The sequence below is a fragment of the Megalobrama amblycephala genome, linkage group LG5, assembly GCF_018812025.1.
Source record: "Megalobrama amblycephala isolate DHTTF-2021 linkage group LG5, ASM1881202v1, whole genome shotgun sequence".
NCBI classification, from domain to species: domain Eukaryota; kingdom Metazoa; phylum Chordata; class Actinopteri; order Cypriniformes; family Xenocyprididae; genus Megalobrama; species Megalobrama amblycephala.
In genome coordinates, this window is record NC_063048.1 from 10,116,778 (window position 1) to 10,133,862 (window position 17,085).

Genomic DNA, 17,085 nt, shown 5'->3' on the forward strand with positions numbered 1-17,085 from the left:
TAGAGCGCCAAAAGTTATGGACATGTTTATATATTATATGTTGTGTTTGTGAATGAAGGAGATTTATTGGATGGGGCACGCGCGAGACAAATTCGAAATTTTAAATGAGCAAGTCTAACGGACTTTCGGAGAATCTTGAGTACTGCGCATGCGCATCATTTTGTTCTGTAACGGTCGACTTCCAGCAGACGGACACGGAGTAAAAGGTAAGCCCTACAAATCTGCTTTTATTTGCCCATGTGACATTAAATATCACTTGTGATGAGTAATGTTAGTGCAGTGTTTTTGGTTTTCTAAATGTATTTCATAAATAAATTACGTTTGATTAATGTGCGCACGAGCGCTGTCCCCGTGAGGCGGTCTGAGGTAGCGTTAACGTTAAAATTATCCGAGACGCAGTTTTATATTTTATTTTAGTTATTTTAAGTGTAACGTTCACTGTTTAATGCTATAAACGGCAGAATAATCACTTATATTCGTTAAACGGCAACTGTAGTAAAGTGTTTTTTTAATTTTAGACCCTGTCAGGCCTCCCTGAAGCTCATATGAACCATATTGAAAATTCAATAAAATCTGTATAAAACGGTTAATCAGACACACGGTTAAATACTTCACGATTTGTTTACTTAAATTCTTTGTAATGACAGCCAGTGAAGCAGCCAAATCAATGATTTAGAGTTGTTTATAACAAAATATTCTCGTTTGTCGCCACTTACTGGTTTAACGTGAACGTTATGTGTGAGTCTATTCATTCTAATAAATCTAACATACTTTTTATTTTCAGCAGCTGGAGGAGAGACAGCCTGTGCAGCAACAACAAGACAACAATGATTATAAGCAGGGGTGGGTATTAAATTATTTTCTGACTTGTTCAGTACCAGTAGATATTTATAAGTCCTGGACTAATGGTGCTGCTATTGGTATGTATGTAACATTCAGTCATTAATTGCCCTTTATATACAACCATATATCATTCAGATAATCTCCAGGTGGACTGCACGGGTCCAGGATCAAGAGATCATTCATCATGCAGACCATGTTCCAGGAGAAGCAGCGTATACTGGGTGAACAACTATTCCCCCTTTTTTTTTTCTTCCAATATCACTTAGGTAAGACTAAATGGATTTAAAGTGATTTCAATCATGGTCATTTGTTTCAGGTCTGCTTGATCATTTTGTTGTCCTGGATGTGAGAACATGGTCAAAAGGTGTCAATCAGTGTCCAGCCATGAAAGCAGCCTTCTCATTAAAGGGTTAGTTCTCCCAAAAATGAAAATTCTGTCATTTATTACTTACCCTCATGTTGTTCCACACCCGTAAGACCTTTGTTAATCTTCAGAACACAAATTAAGATATTTTAGTTGAAATCCGATGGCTCGGTGAGGCCTCCATAGGGAGCAATGGACATTTCCTCTCTCAAGATCCATTAATGTACTAAAAACATATTTAAATCGGTTCATGTGAGGACAGTGGTTCAATATTAATATTATAAAGTGACAAGAATATTTTTGGAGTGTCAAAAAAACTACATAACGACTTATTTAGTGATGGCCGATTTCAAAACAATGCTTCAGGAAGCATCGGAGCACAGATGAATCAGTGTGTCGAATCTGCTGTACGGAGCGCCAAAGTCACGTGATGTCAGCCGTCGACACACTGATTCATTTATGCTCCGATGCTTCATGAAGCAGTGTTTTGAAATTGGCCATCACTAAATAAGTCGTTATTTTGGGGGGGTTTTTGGCGCTCCAAAAATATTCTTGTCGCTTTATAATATTAATATTGAACCACTGTACTCACATGAACTGATTTAAATATGTTTTTAGTACCTTTATGGATCTTGAGAGAGGAAGTGTCCATTGCTCCCTATGGAGGCCTCACTGAGCCATCGGATTTCAACTAAAATATCTTAATTTGTGTTCTGAAGATTAACAAAGGTCTTACGGGTGTGAAACAGCATGAGGGTAAGTAATAAATGACAGAATTTTCATTTTTGGGTGAACTAACCTTTTAAAAGGCTCAGGAGGACAAACAGGTAATTCACAGGGTTGAATTTCACAATTCAATTACTCACAGAGACAAGGAGATGTTAATAATTCTGAATTTGAGGGGTCAGCAATTTTACTATGTGATACATTTTGTCAGGTTGGATGGAAGGGAAGGAGCGAGGACTCAAATGCAAGGAAGAGGGCTTTTATTAATAATAAAAAATAAAACAAAAACACAACAAAAACTACCCCGTGGGGGAAAACAGACTTAACAAAAAACAAGACGTGACTTGACTCGGCTTGACTTGACGAAAACACCAGGGAAAATATGACAACGAACCAGCACAGGACTGCAAACACAAGGAGAATAAATAGGAGAGCAAACAAGGCAGGTAACGAGGGAGGACAGGTGGGGCAAATCAACCAATAATGAGGTAACAAGGTGGGCGGGGTCAAGACAATAGACATGAGAGCACATGGCACAAAGAAACACATGACAAGCCATGTGCTCACATCAAACAAAACAAAGACACAAGCACATGGCCAATGAAGACAAATCACAAGCCATGTGCTTACACAAGACGAGACATGAACACGTGACTATGAAAACTCATAAGCCACGTGTTCACACAAAACAAGACAAAAACACAACATGAAAGCACGCGGCAGGTGGAATAACCGCATGCTACACAAAACATGAGACAAGAGCGCACGGCAAGTGAAAGTACACACAACCCGTGCGCTCACAATAAAGACAGGACTGGGAGCGCGAGTGTCCGAATCCCGACACGAAACCGAAACCAAACTAGACACGAGTGCCGGGATCCGAACGCCACGCTCCCAACATGAAACAAGGCACGCAGACAAGAGAGCGCACGGCCCGAGAACACTCGAGACCGTACGCTCACACAAAAACACGACAAGAACGGGAGTGTCAGAGCTCTGTCACAAAACCAAGAAATTAACTAGACCGAAGTGACAGAACCCTGACACATTTACACTTTTTATTTAATTCAGAATGAAATCATTGTGATTGATGAATCTGAATATAGGTGATGTGTACATTTATTTAGAAATCGGATTTGATATTTTAAAATGCACTGTCTGTCCAAAATTACAGACTTTCCCGCTGTTGGTGCATATTAACCATCATCCTGTCATTGTTTCTTTTCTGTTTCAAAAAGCAGACTTTATATTTATCATTCCAGGTCCTGATTAGGAGACGCAGAGAACATGAAGCTATGTGCCATGCTGCTTATATTTATCAAGCAGTAAAAATGCTCAAAACTAAACAGAAGCATTTTGAAATTTTATGACAACCGTCATTTATTACACTGCATTCATTCAACAACAATGGTTACACATGCTTTACACTTTCAAATTTCAGTTTTTAATCTGATCAAGTGTTTACATGTCCTATCGAACAGATTAGAAAAGGGTTAAACCACCCCTTACAATCAGAATGAAATTTTAAAATCTGATTTGGCAAATTTATTCTGAATGACATGGTTGCATGTAACTTAAAGGGATAGTTCACCCAAAAATGAAAATTCTGTCATCATTTACTCACCCTCAGCTTGTTCCAAAGCTGTATACATTTCTTCTGTTAAAAACCACCATTGACTTCCATAGTTTTTTTTTTTTTTTTTTTTTCTACTATGGAAGTCAATGTTGGCCCAAAGCAGCCTGGTAACAAACTTTCTTTAAAATATTTTATATAGCTTTGGAACAAGCTGAGGGTGAGTAAATGATGATAGAATTTTCATTTTTTTTTGGTGAACTATCCCTTTAATTCGACTGTGCAACTAGTCCGATTACAAATTAATTATTAGGGTCCATGTAAATGCAGCTATTGTATAGTCCCAAATGATACACAATCACATCACATAGGCTGCTTGGCAACCCTATAACTTTTTTAAGTCTGAAGCTATAGCAGCAACATTATCTGTGTTTACATGGGCTCTAATAATCAGACTTTAATCAGACTAGTAGCACAGATGGAATAAAAAGTCACATGTAACCACATTAGTTGAAATGAATTGGCCGGGTCCAATTGACATTTCATTCGGATTGAAAGTGCATGATTAAAGCTTTTTTAAAATCTGTTCGATTAAAACTGTTCGAATCAATTCGACTATCAAATACAATCCAAAATCTCCTTCCTCTCATCATCTCATCCGCAAGCTTCTTGTTTTGGGCATTGAAAGGGGCATTTTTACTGCTTGATAAATATAAACAGCATGGCACAAAGCTTAATGTGCTCATCGTCTCCTAATTAGGACCCATAATAGATAAATGTTAAGTCTGTTTTTAAAACAAAGAAAAGCTGTGTAGTGCAGTCATGCAATGTACCAACTGCTTTGACATGATTATCGGGTTAACTAACTTGTATGCAAGGGCTCACAAACTACTGAGTGTTCGAACTTACAAAGTGTACGCCTGCCTAAAGGGTTAGTTCACACAAAAATGAAAACCAAAATTTACTACCCTTATGTCATTCCGAACATGCAAGAATGTGTTGTTCATCTTCGAAACATAAGTGAAGATATTTTAATGAAATCTGAGAGTTATCTCCCTCAATTTACAGACCATGCAACTAACACTTTGATACTTCAAAAAGTTCATAAAGAGATTGTAAAAGTGATCCATATGAATGGAGCAGTTTAGTCCAAATTTGAACATGAACTTCAAAGAGACTTGTTCGCTTAATGCAATATACAGTTTGAGTTTAGACTTTTATTCACATAGAAACATTAATTAGTGAACATAAATGGAAGCTCAACTGTACTTGTTTGTATATGCACTTGTGTATTAAATTTGTTCATCATATAAAGTGATCGAGTTTATTCAGAAAATTTGGACTAAACCTCTCAATATTCATTAGATTAGATTTACGATCTGTATGAACTTTTGTTTTAAACATCAAAGTGGCAGTTGTGTAGACTGTCAATGGAGGGACAGAAAGCTTTCAGATTTCATTCAAATTATCTTTGTTTGTGTTTTGAAGATGAACGAAAGTCTTAACAGGTTTGGAACGACATGAATTCATGTCATGATAAAAACAAATAATGTAACTCACAATATATACATGATATTTTAATGATTTCAAAATACTATCAAAAATTTTAAAAAAAACTTCATAATCGCAATTCATTTAGGCTACATGAAATATGCCCTTACTGTATTTTTTCTTAAAATATTTGTTTCTTGCTTTCGTGTACAGAAAGATGTATTTTTGAGGAGGCTGCAACAATGACTAAAGGCAGGGACACACTTAACGACTGTAAGGCCGATTATAAATAAACTAATAAACTGATCTTGCCCAAACACGTCGAGTCAGAGCCAGTTGCGTTCAGTCTGTTTATAATCTGTAAGTATTTAAATCCACTTCAGTCGAAGGAAACAGTTTTTAAGTGTGTGGATTTCAGTCTTAGAATGTTTCTTCTAGTCGTTCAGTGTGTCCCCAGCTTGAAGTAATCATTAAAATGTAAGTTCTTTGAGAATTTGTGCACTGTTTATTATCTAAATGTAATAATGTACACTGCCAATCAAAGATATTGAGATTTGGAAGATGTTGCAAAATTTAATTTACTTCCTTTGATGGAAAATTTTCGGCATCATTTTTGTAGTCTTCAGTGCCACTTGATCTTTGATTATTCTAATATGCTGAATTGATGCTCGGACATTTCTTTTGAAATGTGCTGCTTCATATTTTTGTGTTCTTGAGCATCAAATCATCATATTAGAATGATTTCTGAAGGATCATGTGACACTGAAGACTGGAGTAATGATGCTGAAAATTCAACTTTGATCACAGGAATAACTTACTTTTAAAAATAGATTAAAATAGAAAACAGTTAATAGTAAAACTGTTTTAGAATATTATTATTTTACTTTATTTTTTCCATCAAATGCTGCCTTGGTAAGTAGAAGAGACTGCTTTCAAAAGTGAAAATGCAACTTCTAACAATGTAATTCAACCTTTCAGATGCCAGAGGAGGATGATGATGGCAGTGGTGACCGAGGTGACTGCAGCTCAGGATGAAGAAGAGGAGGAACATGTAAGTTAAACATGCTTTCCTCATACGTTTCTAACAAACAATAAACCTGACTACAATAACTACTATAATATATATTTTTTTTTTACTTCCAGTTTGTAAAAATCCAAAGTGAATATATAGAGACCATCCTCCTATCCTTGCCTCAGAAGAACCTGAGAAAGACCCTTTTCCTCTTCTCTCACAGCTCTCCATCATCTACCTCTACAACACTGTTGGCAAGAGTGTTATACACAGATGAGGACACGGTAATGAGAGATCTCAAATTCTTCCTGAGAAAGTCCGCATGTTCATTTTCTTGAACAAAAACTGTACATGCATTTTTGGGTGGGCCAAACTATTATTTGAAGAAATGCTAAAAATCTCTATATTGTTCTTTATACATATCTTACTCTTTATGAATGTCATATTCTGGATTTTTTTTTAGCTTTTGAGAAGCTCAAGGACTGTATATCTTTGGTAATTGTGATATTGTCTGGCATGTAAAGCAGTATTAAAGCACATTACCTCAGTATATTTGTAGCAGCTGCCTCATACAGGACACTTAGGAAATGGTTTAATATATATTTTTTGCAAATAAAGTAATAAAATATCTGCTGAATCTTTTTCATATCTTTGTCATTTTTGTGCCAAATAATGGATAGTAGTAATCATAAGAGTATCTATAAATATAATTGATAAAATCATTATTTAACTATACCCATCTAATGATAAAACACTTTGTCAATTAAAAGAATAAAACATATTAATCACTGGTTACATTTATTTATTGATTGTATTTGATCTATGAATATGTTCAATTTATGAATTCATGTGTTAACACTTTACATGGTTAAACATGGTTACATGGTAATATTCAAATGTACTGGCTTAGTAATTGTGCAAAGTAACAATGCTGATGATTTCATGGATGCAGTGTGTTTCTAGCCATTTTCTATCAGAATTTAATAAGGGTTTCTATTGGTTTCCACTACATATTTTGATCTGCAAATGTATTAACCAAAGCAATACAATTCCCTATAACAATTAGAATTTATAAGGTTTTATAGCAGAGAATGAAGTGTTTATCAGTTCTGCATTGATTTCAAGGTCATGGACGGAGCACATTTCCATTCCCCGGAGTAAAGGTGAGAAGCAGATTTTAAGATAAAGGTCGAGGTGGTATTTTGGTCTGTAGGACGTACCTGTCACGTTCCAGCAACGTACCACTAAAACGTCGCCACAACGAATATGGGAATCACAAAGTTACGTCGCTGGAACGTTATTCGGGACGTCGTTGCAACTAATATGAGCCGATCCAGTTACGTTTTCACAACGTGCCAGTTTGGTTGTTGAGACGTACTCCTCACGTTACAGAGACGTACCACTATAACGTCGCCACGACGAATATGGGAATCACAAAGTTACGTCGCTGGAACGTTATTCGGGACGTCGTTGCAACTAATATGAGCCGATCCAGTTACGTTTTCACAACGTGCCAGTTTGGTCGTTGAGACGTAGGCTCCTCACGTTACAGAGACGTACCGCTATAACGTCGCCACGACGAATATGGGAATCACAAAAGGCTTGTTTGAGATGCGCCTAGCCTCGCTTGAAGTTCAGCCGAGAGTAGGCGGCTGCAGTTAGGGGAGGAGTGAAAAAAGTGCAGGCAAGACGAACAGTTCTCTGTTCTCTTAGTGGATCAGAACCTACGAGATCAAAGGCGGATATCGCGGGATTCACACTCGTGCGCTGTGTTGCTGATAAACTGGATGTAATTTAAGTTCTGTTGCTTTTATATGAAAATAAACATAATGAACAATACACCCAAAGTACTTGTTATTTATTTCCATTCGAAAGATGTGTGTATCAATCATTTTTACTTTAATTATAGACATGTTTTTATATATATTTTTTTATAAATGACAACGTTCGCATAACCCATAGAGAGATCACTGTGTCAGAGAGTTTGGGAATATTCACACATTATTTTTACACATAAAAACATGATATTAGAGTTTTAAAATCAAACATTTTAAATCAGATCAATACATCACGGTTGTTTAAACCAATAAGCTTTAAGCTGTGTCGTCAGCAAGTCGTTTCCCATCGTTCTTTTGGTCAGCGCAGTCGGTGGAGAGCAACTGCGCTCGACTGCAGAATCCGACACGTCCGCCTCGCACTCGCGAGAGGTTTTTGACACACGTCGGCATGACATCAGAGCAAGGCGGCCCACCCTCGGACACATTTCTAACCGGCATGCATCTCGCGGTGATCACCGGTGATCGGTTCTGCGCAGAATTTGCTAATCTCAAACAAGCCTAAAGTTACGTCGCTGGAACGTTATTCGGGACGTCATTGCAACTAATATGAGCCGATCCAGTTACGTTTTTACAACGTGCCAGTTTGGTCGTTGAGACGTACTCCTCACGTTACAGAGACGTACCACTATAACGTCGCCACGACGAATATGGGAATCACAAAGTACGTCCCTAGAACGTTATTTGGTACGTCGCTAAAACGAATATGGTCCGGTCCAGTTACGTCGTCACAACGTAACTGTGTTAGCTGGGTGGCCGTTTTGAGATTTCCGCCATTGCAGCCCGGGCGTCTGAGGAGATCAGTCAACAACAACTCAGTGCACAGGTAAAGTATATGTTCTACTTGGTTTGCTTTAATTAATCAACTTTATTTAACATAACAGACATGCACAAATGAGATCTGAGACAAATTCCTGATATAGTTAATTTATGCAGTTTGTTTCTAAACAATTGAGACGAACTCATTGAGTCACGTAGTGTAATTCGTCATGTCCTGCCCCAATAAAGACGTAACTTTACATGAATTAAATAAAACAGACATGAATGAGTGCATGTTGAAAATAAAAGCGCTGAATTTAATTCTCTATCTGTTGTATTTGCTCACCACTAGAAGAAAAAGTTCGTTCATATTGCTTAGCAACTGACGGATGATCAGGAGGCTTAAGCACGGCCACTGAATGAAACTTTTGACAAGATTATCTTGTTTAAACACCCTAGATTTTATTATCATTTACTACATAACAATTATTTCGCTAATACACATATAAATATAGCCTACCGCTTTGTGGAAATTAATTATTTATTATCTCCATGCGCGATCGCGGTTGATTAAGTTATAGTCAAACAGCACTTTGTCAGTTGGCATTTCATGATTTAACGTTAGATTAAATTTAGATCATAAAATGCCAACTGACAAGTGCTGTTTAACTTTATATAGTCTCGGAAAAACTAATTTGTTCATATTGCTCAGCACCTGAATGGGTTGATGATCAGAAAGCCTCAAGCACGGCCACTGCATTAAATTTTTGACAAGATTATCTCGTTTAAACACCCTAGATTATATAATCATTTGATTTACTACATAACCATTATTTAGTTAATAAATATAAAAAAAAAATTTTTGTATGCAAGGAGGGAGTGATTGTTATAAATAAAATGGTTTGTTCAGCTCATTTGTGTTGTAATAATTGTCAAAAACAGAAGTATAACAGTAAATATATATCGGTTCTGCATATCGGTTATCAGGTACATAAACATGCAAATAATCGGTATCGGTATCGGTTATAAAAAAATCAATATCGGTCGATCACTAATTAATATCATATTAGAATTCCTAATTTTGTATTAACAAACTAATTTTCAAATTATGATGCACTGCTGAAAGTGCAGATTTCACGCTATTCCCCAGCACATGCATCAGGTTTCCCTGTAATCTCCATCTATACATGCTGACATGCGCCAATTAAGTTGTCTCCTCTGAGACAGTCACACAGCAGGGATTCCAGGGTGCGTCCGAAAACTGGAAAATGCTGCCTTTGGAGGACACATTTCAAGGTAGGCATCAAGGCACGTCCGAATCCAAAGTTAGCTTCACTTCCTGTTTCCTAAGATACCTTCATCTGATCGACTTTTGAAGGCAGCATAGATGTTTGTTGCGTTTGCTGGTCAGTTTGTGTGTAAATGTACATTTTTGACCAACATTTTCTACTTTTGATGTCATTTCTAGCGAGAAATTACTACTGTAGTAATTAAATATTTGTTTCATTTTCACCAAAGCTTGCGCTGCTTTGCAGTAGATCAATAAACTGTTACGCTACCTCAGAAGTCTGTCCAAAATCAGTTTTGTGAGATGCCTTCATGCACAAATGCTGCCTTACAAGTCATTGCCTGATAGGGCAGCAAGGCAGCAAGTCAGCTGTTGAGGTTTTGGATGCAGCCCCAGTGTGAGATCTCAGCCACAACACCATCACACACAATCCATTCAAAGAAACACATCCATCATCTTCTTAAAGAGTACAAAAATCACCAATCACAAATCAGTTCCAGAACAAATTAAAGGAATGTTCAGAGTTTAATACAACTTAAGCTGTGTGGACATCCTCTGTGCAAAATATAAATTAAACTACTGCCTCGGTTTGATTCCTAATCATAATAATCTTTAACACTAAGGGCCCTATTTTAACGATCTAAGCGCATGGTCTAAAGCGCACAGTGCAAGTGCACTTAGGGCGTGTCCGAATCCAGTTCTGCTAGTTTAACAGCGGGGAAAATGGTTGGCGCACCCAGCTAAAAGGTCTAAAAGGGTTGTCCCTTTTCTCTTAATGAGTAATGGGTGTGTTTTGGGCGTAACGTGCAATAAACCAATCAGAGTCTCATCTCCCATTCCCTTTAATAGACCAGGTTTCAGTTGGTAAATTGGCGCAGTCTATTTCAGTTGCCTCAAAATAGCAACACACCAAAATGTGCCTGAACACACCTCGTTTTCAGACCAGTAAACCAATGACCGCACAAATTGGCACAAATGCATTTGCTATTTAAACAACTTGGAGCAGGACGTGAAAATAATAACTGCGTCGGGCTGAAACTAGCAAAAAACACTTGCATCACACGTAGTGCCTGCGCAGGGTGTACGAATAGGGCCCTATATCAGCTTCAGCACTGATACGGGACAAAACGCCTTGCTGAATTTCAAAACCACTCACCACACAGCATCTCTGATCGATGCACATCATATAGGAAAGTCAAGCACTTTTCTCCTCTAAATCACAAGGCACCTGTTAAAGACATGATAATCATCCATCATAAATAAGTCAATTATCAGATGATTTTGGAGAGTGCTGCTCAAAGGACACGGGGACACTTAAGCCTGGTTTTCAAAGTCACATATACCATGAGCCTGTCTTAAACGACCTCTAAAACAATAAATCAGCTCTCTAGTCACAAATGATTTCCAGAAAAAATATCATCAACTGTTATTAAAACAGAAGAGTAATAGTGAATATACACATGAAACCTTCATGAAAGAAACATTGTTCGAATGAATTTCAGAAAGAAACATTTGCGCCATATTTCACTACAAAACAAAAGACAAATACTGTAATGCAAAAACACTTAATGTATTAATAAACACCATTATAAAATATAAACAGTTTTAACATTATATACAAAAAATACTAACAAAATGTATACTTTAATACAGTTTGCAAAGTGTAATACACCTTGCTAGTACCGGGTTGGACCCCCTTTTGCCTTCATAACTGCCTTTATTCTTCTTGGCATAGATTCAATAAGGTGCTGGTCTGCTGGAAACATTCCTCAGAGATTTTGGTCCATATTAGAATTATTTTTTTTTTTTTTTCCCCCCTGGACCATTCTCTGTAAACCGAGATGGTTGAGCGTGAAAATCCCAGTAGATCAACAGTTTCTGAAATACTCAGACCAGCTCGTCTGCACCAACAACAACAATGCCACGTTCAAAGTCACTGAGTTGGTGCCATGTGATTGGTTGATTAGATATTTGCGTTAAAACCTGGTATAAACCTGTCATAACTAAATCTATATTAAATGCTCAAATGATATAACAAATGCTCAACTGATAAATCAAATGCTTAAACCAACACTGCAAACATCAAATCAATTGCTCAAATAGACACCACAAACGTAAAAACGTGGCTTGTTGTTTTATTATTTGAGCATTGAATTATAGATTTAATTATGACAGGTTTATATTGGATTGATTATGAAAATTAAATATCAAATACAAATTATTTTTCAGTTCAGTTCATGCTTCCCTGAATGAGAAAATGAAATTGCATTTGAGCATTTGATTTATCATTTGAGCAGCTGTTTTGAGAGTTTGATTTATTATTTGATTATTTGATCATTTTGGTAGGAAAAAACTGGGATAAAAGTTTATATTTCAGATATAAACACTGATGTCTCCAACAGCGATCAAAATAGAGCAGATCCCCTTTTGAAAGTAACTTGGCGCTTCAAGTAACGATTGTATCGATTACATTGTTGATTACAATTGACCTTTAAAAAATATATTTGTCATTGAAGAAATTCGATCAAAAATGCCGATTCATCCAGTGATGAAACAAGTGAAGTTTTTATGAACGAGTTATTGAATAATTTATATTTTGTCAGAACCTCTAATAAATTGTGTTGTTTTATTTAGTCGTCTGTTTAGAATCAGATAATTGTGATATCTATTTGAAACAAAAAAAAACATTTAATTCTCAATTTCTCCTGCTTAACAAATTTATTGGACCACAACCCGATGTAAAGTTTGTGCCACCAGCTACCCTAATCTAACAGTATTGGTGATTACCAAAATCAATTTTTTATGTTTCTCTAATGGTTAATCCACACCAGTATGGGTAAGCTATTTAGTCACATACAGACTACTGTTTCTAATACTAAAATATAATTATTGATGGGATGTAAAGCTACAATTTGTAAATTTTTCGCTGCTAGAGGTTGCTTATTCAAAACAAAGGCGTAGCTTGATGATGCCGAGACTGAGCACGGAATCTTGGGAGATGTTGTCTTCACCTCACAGCCAGTGGAAAAGAAAAGGGACGGGACTCGAGCAGAAATCATGTTCATGGATGAGATTATTAACGTTACTGTAGTATGAAGCAAGAGCAGAGCTGAACGAGGTCGCTGGAGCGACTGCTAATGAGAGACGAATGCGACACACGGCTTGAGAGAAGCAAAACTTTTATTATGCTGCAGTCACCGGCGCCGCTTCTTCTGGTCAAGCATATGAGGTAACACAGCGCTGTTTATCGTATTATATACATTTGACTGTGTTGAAAATGATGTTATAACGTTACTCTGTGTGTTCGCTTGGCAGCTGCTGTGAGACACCTGTTGCACACTGTAGTAAGCTAGATCGATTTTAGAATATCATAATAATAAATGCTGGGTGGCTTGTGTTGATAAATGGAATGCAATTAATTTTAAAATGTATTGTATGATGGAGAAAATGCTGTATTACTTAAATACTTGACAAAAGTGTTTTTCTCTGAGGCATGGTAAAAGCATTGTACTCTCGGAAAATCAAGAAAACTAGACAAACAATAAGACTAAACATGTTGATATAGCAATAATTCATTTTCTGTCTATAAATGTAACCAAAGAGTTGTTCACTTTTGTCTAATAAAACATGTAATATATTAAGCGTCTTTAGTGTTTCCATGGTTTCTACAAATTAAAACCAGAAACCGAGGGTAACGCGGATATGACGCCATTGACAGGCGACTCCTATACATGTCCCATATCCTTGCTTAAAATCGCGATTTTCTCACAATTTACAAATAGTTGGAAACCTTTGGGATATAAGTACTCAACTGAACAAAATATATAACACTGGCCTAGTGGTTTTTGGAAATTTTACTGCAAAAATCAGCTTTAATGAATTCAAAGATAGATCACACAAAAGTTTCATCAAAAGCAAGTCTTTGGGAACAACTAGAAACTATTTGGAAGTCAATAACAACAGAGACTGTGGAAAAGTACATAAAACAATGCCAGCAAGGTTATTAAATGTTTGATTATTATGTGTGAATAAAGACTATTTAGCTGTTTAATTTTGTTATTTGCCTAATAAATGACACAATTTTTTTTAGTTTTAAATAGATTCCTAAAATATTTGTGTTTTGTCTTTATTATGACAGGTGGTCTTAAAAGCTTTATTTATGCTTTATTTATTGCATTTTTGATGATTTTGTTGTGAAATATGTCTCAAAAAGTTTTTCGAAAGGTTGTTAGATTCACTCATCTCATCTGAACTCCTTTTAAAAAACAGACTGCTTCAGATGAGTGTGAAGTGGCTCATTCATGTGCCTGAAGTTCTGTTCTGTGTGAAATCTGGGCTGGATCTAAAGATCTCCAACACTTAGTGAAGCCTAAAGACCTAAAGACTAGAATCAACATGAAGACATGCTCAATTAATGTCCTTTCCAAGACAGATCTCCATTTAATCTTTCCCATTCTTCTGCCTGTGTAGTCGCAACAGAGCTGAAGGTCTGGCAGACATTTTAACCATCTGTGTGATTTTACAAATGTCTAAATAAGTAAGCCCTTTGTGTACATTTGCTCTTGAATACATTAGGCTGCACATATAAACCAATGTTTTGTCATAAAGACCAAACTCATCTGTGTAATAGGACTTTTGACTCTAAATATCAGGAGTGAAGCGACATGATTGACAGTGTTAGTTGAACAAGCTTTAACTTCATTAAGAGAATATTAGTGGCATAGAATAATGTCTGAAAAAACATTTGAGCAAATATTCAATGATGACTTTTTTTAATGTTTTTAATATTTTATGTTTGAATGATCTGGGACATTTTCTGATGGCAAATGAGACATACATTGACCTCCACGACCTGACGGCCACAAAGGTAACGGGTCTGTCAATCACCATCTGAACACAGTCAAACACTGCTGAACTGAAGTGTGTGTCTACAGCATCAATAATTCATCACAGCACCTGACAAGACATGAACTAACCAGGTAAATCAGAGCTTATCACCTGGACAAATCAATTAATAGATTTCAGCATAATGAATCAGATAAGCACTGCTACACACAATTACTATTGTCTTGATTGCATGCGAGGAAAAAAAGCAGCTAGATTTAACAGACAGAAATGCTGAGAGACTTCATCTTCTTCAAATCAGTATTGATCACGATTCTACCTATGAAATTAACACATTTAAAAACACCAAAAATGATCGACATGCATCTATAATTTAATGCCAAACAGTCCAACCTGTCACTCATAATTTAAAGACGTCAATCAAAGACGTTGACAAGTAAAAAAAAACAATGTATAGGGCTATTTGTTAAATTATTAAATTATCAAGTCGATGATACTGCAAAACATGCATTAAACACATCAGGAAAGAAGCCAACCATTTACTGACTACATTTCAAAGAATGAAATGTTTAATATCGACTCTCAGCAGCATATGACATTTTACCACACATCTACACAAATACGACAAATCAGACTTAACTGTTTTAATAAATCATTTAGTTTCCACGTGACATTAAAACCTTATATTACCATGTACAAAGTCAAACAATGACAGTAGCTGTCATTTAGTCAGCAGTAACTCATATATCAACATAAAAAAAACCCACAGCAAGTCAGAAACAAATATTGATTGCAACAATTATTAATGCAGTTTAAATGGTTTCACACCTGTAACTGTTCAGAAAGTGAAAACTGGTGTCTCCAGTGACTCTTCTCAAATTCGGGGAGGCAGAAGCAGCTTACAACACTAATGCCCAGCCAAAACATGCTGCTATCAGCTATAGATCAGAGCAACTGTATTATAGATTCTATAGCGACTGTAGAGGGAAGTAAAGCAGCCTTTGCTGGTGTTACATTAGTCACTCTTCGTGAAACATACATGGAGAAATCACACTCATGTATCGCTCGTTAATTCCAGTATCGGTAGTTTGTAAAGCCAGTATGATGATGATCTAAACTCCAGCTGTCTTACCTTCAGATGGATCTACGCGCGTTTGTTTCATTGTATCACAGAATCCCTCGTGCTGCTGTCAGTGACGATGCTGAGCGCTCGTGTACACGCTGATGGGAAGATGAGGAGGAGGACAATGATGATGCTGAGCTATTCAGCACGTCTGTGTGTGTGTGTGTGTGTGTGTGTGTGTGTGTGTGTGTGTGTGTGTGTGTGTGTGTGTGTGTGTGTGTGTGAGAGAGAGAGCGTTTGGAGAGTCAGCGCGCACCGACAGCCTGTGGTACGCGCGCGCGTGCTTGTATGTGTAACACTCTCTCTGCTCCTCCCCTTTAGCTCTATTATTACTAAACACACAGCGCCACCTGTCGAGAGAGAGAGAGAGAGCGAGAGAGAGAAGGTGAAGCTGCATGAAGTTTCAACAGCAAAAATGAAAGTTTTGTAATGCAAGCTCATCAATTCTTTGTAAAAAAATAAATAAATAAATAAATAATTTTTAAAAAAGTAATTTATAAAGATAATGAATTAAATGCACTCCATAAAAGTAATTAAAGTTTACGTAATTAAAAAAAAAAAAAAAAAAAAAAAAAATATATATATATATATATATATATATAAATATATATATATATATATATATATATATATATATATATAACTGTTCACTTTATGTCTCTTTTTTAATCTATTTATTTTCATACAAGTATTTACACGTTTGTTGGCCATTTCAAATCAAGTCAATCAATTAAAAAAATTAACTAGAAGATTAATCACACATTTTTGTCTGTGATTAATCGTGATTAATCGCAATTAAAAACACTTTCGTTTTTAATATATTTTATAATGTAATAATTTCACAGTTAATCTCCAAATTAATGTAAAACAACATAATGACAGTATATTTTAAATACTTGTTTAATGGCATCTTTTTATGAATGAAGGCCAGTATCACTGATACTAATACAGCTACTGATGTCTTGATGAAATTGATATTTTCTCCCAGTTTTAAACATGAATTATAGCCATGTGAAGCGCAGTTCGCATTGCGTGAGATCACCGCGGATACAACAAAATATTACTACGTTGTGTCTGCCCTCGGAAATTCAACAGCATCCAGAGTGGTGAGCCTTCTTACAAATCCTCCCGAAAGTGAGAAGTTGTCTCTTGCAAATTACTGCAATTTCCACACATTAAACATTACAGTATAATTGAAAGCTATCAATCTTTTAACATTCATTAGG

The 17,085-nt window shown here is 36.2% G+C and overlaps 1 protein-coding gene and 2 long non-coding RNA genes across 6 annotated transcripts in view; 2 read left to right on the forward strand and 1 right to left on the reverse strand.

Annotated features, from left to right (window-relative positions):
• The window catches only part of LOC125268434 (kelch-like protein 29), a 236,254-nt gene extending 220,145 nt beyond the window's left edge, over positions 1-16,109 (reverse strand). The window contains exon 1 of one of the 3 annotated variants that reach the window (XM_048190629.1): positions 15,869-16,108. The gene's annotated coding sequence lies outside the window, so the exon portion shown is untranslated. Of the gene's footprint in view, positions 1-15,868 lie in introns of all 3 variants that reach the window. The other 2 variants (XM_048190626.1, XM_048190630.1) reach the window with 2 other exon arrangements.
• LOC125268435 lies at positions 26-5,762 on the forward strand. 2 transcript variants are annotated; one of them, XR_007184881.1, is made up of 5 exons: positions 26-206; positions 785-843; positions 979-1,064; positions 1,160-1,207; positions 5,211-5,762. It is a non-coding gene; the product is annotated as an uncharacterized LOC125268435 (long non-coding RNA). The 2 variants fall into 2 exon arrangements; XR_007184880.1 differs by lacking the exon at positions 5,211-5,762 and having other exon boundaries at positions 1,160-1,303.
• Positions 5,767-6,655, forward strand: LOC125268436. Its single transcript, XR_007184882.1, has 2 exons — positions 5,767-6,048; positions 6,141-6,655. It is a non-coding gene; the product is annotated as an uncharacterized LOC125268436 (long non-coding RNA).
• Positions 16,110-17,085: the final 976 nt, after the last annotated feature.